Below are 8,408 nucleotides of genomic sequence, written 5' to 3' on the forward strand. Positions count from 1 at the left end.
CATACAAAGCCCTCCCTCGCCCTCCTTTTGGCAAATCTGACCACGACTCCATTTTGTTGCTCCCAGGCTATAGACAGAAACTAAAACAGGAAACGCCCGTGCTCAGGTCTGTTCAACACTGGTCTGACCAATCTGATTCCACGCTTCAAGATTGCTTCGATCACGTGAACTGGGATATGTTCCGGATAGCATCAGACAACAACATTGATGTATACGCTGATTTGGTGAGTGAGTTTATTAGCAAGTGCATCGGTGATGTTGTACTCACAGCAACTATTAAAACCTTCCCCAACCAGAAACTGTGGATTGATGGCAGCATTCGCAGAAAACTGAAAGCGCAAACCACTGCTTTTAATCAGGGCAAGGAGACCGGAAACATGACTGAATACAAACAGTGTAGCTATTTCCTCCGCAAGTAGAGTAACAATTCAACGGCTCAGACACGAGAGATATGTGGCAGGGTCTACAGTCAATCACGGACTACAAAAAGAAAACCAGCCCCATTGCGGACCCCGATGTCTTGCTCCCAGACAAACTAAACAACTTCCTTGCTCGCTTTGAGAACAATACAGTGCCACCGTCATGGCCCGCTACCAAAACCTGAGGGCTCTCCTTCACCGCAGCCAACGTGAGTAAAACATTTAAACGTGTTAACCCTCGCAAGGCTGCCGGCCCAGACTGCATCCCTAGCCGCGTCCTCAGAGCATGCGCAGACCAGCTGGCTGGTGTGTTTATGGACATATTCAATCAATCCCTATCCCAGTCTGCTGTTCCCACATGCTTCAATAGGGCCACCGTTGTTCCTGTTCTCAAGAAAGCTAAGGTAACTGAGCTAAATGACTATGGTCCCATAGCACTCACTTCTGTCATCTTGAAGTGCTTTGAGAGACTAGTCAAGGATCATATCACCTCCACCCTACCTGACACCCTAGACCCACTCCAATTTGCTTACCGCCTCAATAGGTCCACAGACGACGCAATCGCAATCACACTGCCCTAACCCACCCCCACAAGGGTGCGTTCTCAGCCCTCTCCTGTACTCCCTGTTCACCAACGACGGCGTGGCCATGCACGCCTCCAACTCAATAATCAAGTTTGCAGACGACACTACAGTGGTATGCTTGATTACCAACAACGACGAGATGGCCTACAGGGAGGAGGTGAGGTTCCTCGGAGTGTGGTGTCAGGAAAATAACCTCTCACCTAATGTCAACAAAACAAAGGAGATGATCGTGGACTGCAGGAAACAACAGAGGGAGCACCCCCCTATCCACATCGACGGGACAGTAGTGGAGAAGGTGGAAAGTTTTAAGTTCCTCGGCGTACCATCACGGACAAACTGAAATAGTCCACCCACACAGACAGCGTGGTGAAGAAGGCACAACAGCACCTCTTCAACCTCAGGAGGCTGAAGAAATTTGGCTTGTCACCAAAAACACTCACAAACCTTAACAGATGCACAATCGAGAGCATCCTGTCGGGCTGTATCACCGCCTGGTACCACAACTGCTCCACCCACAACCGTAAGGCTCTCCAGAGGGTAGTGAGGTCTGCACAATGCCTCACCGGGGGCAAACTACCTGCCCTCCAGGACACCTACACCACCCGATGTCACAGGAAGGCCAAAAAGATGATCAAGGACAACAACCACCCGAGCCACTGCCTGTTCTCCCCGCTATCATCCAGAAGGCGAGGTCAGTACAGGTGCATCAATGCTGGGACCGAGAGACTGAAAAACAGCTTCTATCTCAAGACCATCAGACTGTTAAACAGCCATCACTAACATTGAGTGGCTGCTGCCAACATACTGACTCAAATCTCTAGCCACTTAATAATTAAAAATTGGATGTAATAAATGTATCACTAGTCACTTTAAACAATGGCACTTTATATAATGTTTACATACCCTACATTACTCATCTCATATGTATATACTGTACTCTATACCATCTACTGCATCTTGCCTATGCCGTTCGGCCATCGCTCACCCATATATTTATATGTACATATTGTTATTAATTCCTTTACACTTGTGTGTATAAGGTAGTTGTTGTGAAATTGTTAGATTACTTGTTAGATATTACTGCACGGTCGGAACTAGAAGCACAAGCATTTCGCTACACTCGTGTTAACATCTGCTAACCATGTGTATGTGACCAATAAAATTTGATCTGAAGAAGAGAAAATGAAAAGAAACACTGAAAGAATTGGGAATCATCCAAAGTGATACGCTACTACACAAAGTCTTCCCAGAGCCACCAGTCATAAGCTTATTAGAGATGTCCGACACTAAATGACAAATTAGTCCACAGCTATCTTCCTGGTGACGCTAGACCACAAACCCAGGGGCTTGTTTAAATGCAACCAGTGCAACCACTGCAGAAATATTGCACAGAAAAACAAATTTGCTGACACAGCTTCTAAAATGGTCAAGCATTTCATTAACTGCAAAACCATTCATGTCATCTACAGATTGGAATGTCCAAGTGTAAGACGTTCTACATTGGACGGACAAAGAGACGCCTTCATGACTGCTTAGCGGAACACAAGTACGCCATACAGACAGGAAATGAAGACTACCCTATGGCAAGGCACTACAAGTCTTTACACCATGGCGACCCTGCCTCCCTACAAGCTATGGGTATTGATCATGTTCCGGCCTCAATTAGAAAAGGGGACCGTCTTAAACAGTTAAACCAAAGGGAAAGTTTTGGGATTTACAAACTACAGAACACTAAGTACCCTGGTTGAAATGAAGATATGGATTTCTCACCTTTTCTGTAGGGTCGTGAGAGGTCCCTTTGCTGTCATCTAGTGGACATATTGCTCTATTGCCCTCAGCTATCTTTAGACTGTTGTGGTCCATTTTTGCTGTGCTCTAGTGTACTATAAAATAGATGGCTCTCCTATTCTTAACACTTTGCCCAGTCATATTCTAGATTAGAACTACCTTTCAAGGGGTTCTGATGCTTCTAGTCTAGATTTGAATTTTTGATAACATATCTAAAGTATTTCACTGTTCAACGTGTATAGTATTGCTTACTTGGTGTTGTCTAATGAATTCTGTAACCACTCCCTCTTCAAATCAGGGTTGATTGGAAAAAGCTGTTCAAAAGAGGACATTGTATTATCATACATGTGTACTTTCTGACGAAGGCCAGCCGAAACACTACACACCTGATTCAAATGATCAAAGCTTGACGATTAGTTGTGTAGTGATGGGGCAAAACCAAAAACGTGCACCCCTTGGGGTCCCAAGGACAGAGTTTGGGAAACCCTGGGTTTAGGGTTACAATTAGGGTTAGCGGTTAACTTAAGGGTTATGAGTTAGAGTTAGTTTCAGTTTTTTTGGGTTAAGGTTAAGAGATAGGGTTAGGTTTAGGGAAAATTGGATTTTGAATGGGAATCAATTATTTGGTCCCCACAAGGATAGTAAAACAAACGTGTGTGTGTGTGTGTGTGTGTGTGTGTGTGTGTGTGTGTGTGTGTGTGTGTGTGTGTGTGTGTGAGAGAGAGAGAGCGAGTTCTATGTAGCTTATCGGTACAGTTCTAAGGCAAAGTCCCTTTGATGTTATTGTTGAAAACATTTCTATCCGTTCCCAGGGGGAGAGTAGGGGCATTTCTGAGAGGCCAACTCTGAGTAACTGTCAAAACACTTCCTTTCTGTGTCACAACTAGAACAACAGTAATGGCCTAACCTACATTCACTAGGTCTCAAAGAGCTTTTCATTGTAAGCACCATTGTGTAGCACCAAACACACTGTGTTAAATGCTCTCTCTCTCTCTCTCTCTCTCTCTCTCTCACTCTCTCTCTCTCTCTCTCTCTCTCTCTCTCTCTCTCTCTCTCTCTCTCTCTCTCTCTCTCTCTCTCTCTCAGCTCTTCCATAGTAAAGATACAGCCCCATCTACTGTAGCCTACCTGTCAAATAGTATCCAGAGCCAGATCAGGTACCACATATCTCCAGCTGATCGCCAATCAATCAAGAACTGAGACCCGAGCGACCGTTATAACCGTTTTAAAACGGACCTGTCGGCCCATATGAGTACGGCCTGTCTGTGTTATGAGAAAGTGCTGTTGAAATGTAATTGTCTACCCACATAAGTCATGTCTTAATTAGGCTACAATCGAAATGGTATTGCCACATCCGAAAATATATTAAATAAGCGTTCTCTTTAATATGGGAAAGAGAGGAACATCTCATCCTCTATGGCATCTTTGAAGAAAGTATTACCTTGCCCTGTTATGAATGATCACGTTACGCCTGCATGGTGCCACTTATCTTTTGTTATGATGTCTTATCGCAGCAGCAGGCGGAAGCAGCAGCCAATTGGGGCACTAAAGAAAAAAGCAAAGACCATTTCCACTCCGTGACCCCAATTAGGACGCTGGGCACCACAGAATTGTCTTATCTTATCATATCACACACACAAAAGCACACACACGACACACAACACACACACACACACACACACACACACACACACACACACACACACACACACACACACACACACACACACACACACACACACACACAGTGTACAACTAACCTTGTGGGGGGACACAATCCAGTCCCATTCAAAATCCTATTTTCCCTTAACCCCTAACCCGTACCTTAACCCTAACCAGAAAACATAACCTTAACCCTAACCCTAGCTCCTAATCCTAACCCTAAAACTAATCCTAGCTCCTGACCCTAACCCTAATTCTAACCATAACACTAATTCTAACCTTAACCCTTAACCTTGTTAGTTTACTATTCTTGTGGGGACTTCTGTTCCCCACAAGTATAGTTAAACCCGTCCACACAACACAGCACACACACACACACACACACACACACACACACACACACACACACACACACACACACACACACACACACACACACACACACACACACACACACACACACACACACACACACACACACACACAGAGCTGTGCATAGATCACAGAGACCGGTGTCTCTATAAGTGTCTCTATCTTCATGTGGGTAGCTGTCTATTTACAAGCTGCTGTCTGTGAAGGTGCTCACTGCTCATCTTACAGCTCCCTAGTCTAGGGTTGGCCAACCTCCAAGCTCCCAGAGAAAGCTGGGTGTGCAGGATTTGACGCCATTTTTTAAACGTCAAATTGACCACTATAATTTTGAATGGTCGTTAGCTGTCGTCATAGCAACCCCTGCTAATGTGATTGTCTTTCAGCACTGCCAGCGGAGACACAGCAGCTTGAAATGGCTGGGCTTCCGCTCTTCCAACCTCTCCCTTTCTGTCCTTTCTTTTTCTCTCTGTCTCTTTTATTCTCTCACTATCCTCCTTCTGTTTCTCCTTTTCCCTATACTCTATCCTCCCACTCTCTGTTCCCCATCCCCACACCCACCTCCTCTCTCCTCCAGGCCTAGCTCCCCTGCTGCTCTCCTAGGGAGTTGGTCTACTAATTCTAGATGCTTACCTACTGTTCAATACTGTAGATGTGACACTACACTGCAGCACTCACTCACACTCCTCCACTCTGTCTCAAATAGCTCTCTCTCTCTCTCTCTCTCTCTCTCTCTCTGTCCCCCTCTTCTTTTTTCACACAACATTTTCACACAGGTTCTTATAACAGGATTACAGGAGGCCCCCTCCTATCTTCTCCTGCTTATCTCTGTGTTGTTGAATGCAGCCAAGTCATTTAGCTATTTAGCTATTTATTATTAACCCTCTGCCACATGATGCAGGCACTAGCTGTTCTGGACGACTGTGTGATCTCTTGTAGCCCATTCCAGCCTTGTGTAGGTCTACAATCTTGTCCCTGACATCCTTGGAGAGCTCTTTGGTCTTGGCCATGGTGGAGAGTTTGGAATCTGATTGATTGATTGCTTCTGTGGACAGGTGTCTTTTATACAAGTAACAAGCTGAGATTAGGAGCACTCCCTTTAAGAGTGTGCTCCTGATCTCAGCTCATTACCTATATAAAAGACACCTGGGAGCCAGAAATCTTTCTGATTGAGAGGGGGTCAAATACTTATTTCCCTCATTAAAATGCAAATCAATTTATAACAGTTTTGACATGCGTTTTTTTCCGGATTTTTTTGTTGTTATTCTGTCTCTCAATGTTCAAATAAACCTACCATTAAAATTATAGACTGATCATTTCTTTGTCAGTGGGCAAACGTACAAAATCAGCAGGGGATCAAATACTTTTTTCCCTCACTGTATGTAAGAATGCTGTTCATTGACTACAGCTCAGCGTTCAACAACACAGTGCCCTCCAAGCTCATCACTACGCTCAGGACCCTTGGACTGAACACCTCCCTCTGCAACTGGATACTGGACTATCTGACGGACCACCCCCCAGGTGATGAGGGTAGGCAACAACACATCCACCACGCTGACCATCAACATAGGGGCCCTCAACCCACACAGTTGTGAAGAAGGCACGACAATACCTCTTGCCCCTCAGGAGGCTGAAAGGATTTGGAATGGGCCTTCAAAGTTCTACAGCTGCACCATTGAGAACAGCTTTGTTGGAAAAGGATCCGTTAACAAGCATTTCACTATTAGTCTATACCTGTTGTTTCAGAAGCGTGTGACAAATAAAATCTCATTTTATTTGATGACGCAGGCCTTTATGTAACTAAAAAGTCAGAAGTACAGATGATCTCACAGAGCTCAATGTATGCTCTGATCTGTGGTCATATTGTAGCAGAGAGCAGTCACGTACGTATGCACACATGCACACACAAACACACACACACACACACACACACAAACACAGACACAGACACAGCGAGAGCAGGATGCAGAGCTGCATCTCCTCAGGGCATCCAGTCTTTGTTCTGGAAGATTCCACAGTAGATGAGCTAATAAAGCTGATGGCTGTATCTCCTACAGTCCTGACAGCAGGAATCACTAATTCACTCTTTCAGCTCTCCTCCTCCCCCAGCTCAACCCTCCAGCACAGTGTCAGTGTTAGTAGGGCATACCCAGAATTCCTCTCATGTTTTATTAAATCAGAGCAGTGAGGGGAGTGAGGGGAGAGAGGACATGCCTTCAGGACTTGTGATGCAACGGGGGTGGGGGGGTGGGGGGTGGGGGGTGTGTGTGTGTGTGGGGGGGGGGTTGACCTGCTTCTAACTATGTGTACGCGTCTGTGTGTTCCCTCCAGGAGAAGGAGTATGTGGGTTTTGCTACCCTCCCCAACCAGGTCCACAGGATGTCAGTGAAGAAGGGGTTTGACTTTACCCTCATGGTGTTAGGTAAGAGATGCATGATCACACTCGCATAGCGTATGTGCTGATTGATGCTGCTGACTGATGCTTTTGTGCGTATGTGTGTGTTGTCTGGTTTGGGAAAGTCTACTCTGGTCAACAGTCTGTTCCACACAGACCTACACAAGTAAAGGAAACTACACAGAGCATATCACCAGCCAGGTCACCCGCGATACAAGTCAGACGTACATCCATGTCTGAGGAAGTCGGCAGATGATGTGGAAACCGGCCACTAGGGGCAACATTGAGTGCTGTTACCTTTAAGTAGGTTTGGGTTTTGCGAGGGCGTTGTGGACGGGGATGTTGGATGGACATAAGCGTCGGCCTCTGATTCCAAAAGGTGCAAGTTCAAGTCAAACAATAGAAAGTTTGTTTTTGATTTTTAAAATCAAGCCTATTCCAAACCTTACCCCACATCTCAACCATATGGAGCTAATGCTTAAACTTTCAACTTTACATTAAACACATCTAAATTTGACTCACACACACAAACTCAAACATGGAAACACACACACACACACACACACACTCTGAACGCAGGTGTATCCCTCTCCATAGGCTTCATCCAGTAGATGTAGTATTTATGAAGGCTCTGCAGGACAAGGTGAACGTGGTTCCTCTCATCTCTAAAGCTGACCGCCTTACATTCAACGAGATCAGGAAACTCAAAGACCGGGTAAGAACAGGCAGGGTGTGTGTGTCAAGGTGAACATTGTTCCCCTGGAATGACATGAACGGACAGTGGACTGAATAATGTACTGTGTCTATAGACTGTGGTAGTAGTTTGTTCCTCACTCCTCTCCTCCTGTCCTCTCTCTCTCCAAGACCATGAGGAAATAGCTAGGTTTGGGATAAAGATGTGACTCTGATGAGGATGAGAAGGCCAAACAGAAGGGCATGGAACTCAAGGTGAGACTAAAATCGAACCGCTTACTGAATTACAGAATTTCCATTTGAGCAATGATGAGTTTATCTGAACCAACATCCCTTAATCTAAGAAAGCATCGGAAGCTAATTTTCAAAATGGATATTGTGGCAGTGCATTTGCAAAATATTACTGTAAACTGAATTGTTGGTGCATGCGTGCTGGTGTCCGTCTGTGTGTGTTGCAGGAGAGCATTCCAATATGCTGTGATCGACAGTAACATGGCG

At 45.3% G+C, this 8,408-nt stretch overlaps 1 pseudogene; it reads left to right on the forward strand.

Moving 5' to 3' along the window:
- Nucleotides 1-2,611: 2,611 nt before the first annotated feature.
- The window catches only part of LOC106563102 (septin-5-like), an 8,543-nt pseudogene continuing 2,746 nt past the window's right edge, over nucleotides 2,612-8,408 (forward strand).

The sequence above is a fragment of the Salmo salar genome, chromosome 11 (genome assembly GCF_965601325.2).
Source record: "Salmo salar chromosome 11, fSalSal1, whole genome shotgun sequence".
NCBI lineage: Eukaryota > Metazoa > Chordata > Actinopteri > Salmoniformes > Salmonidae > Salmo > Salmo salar.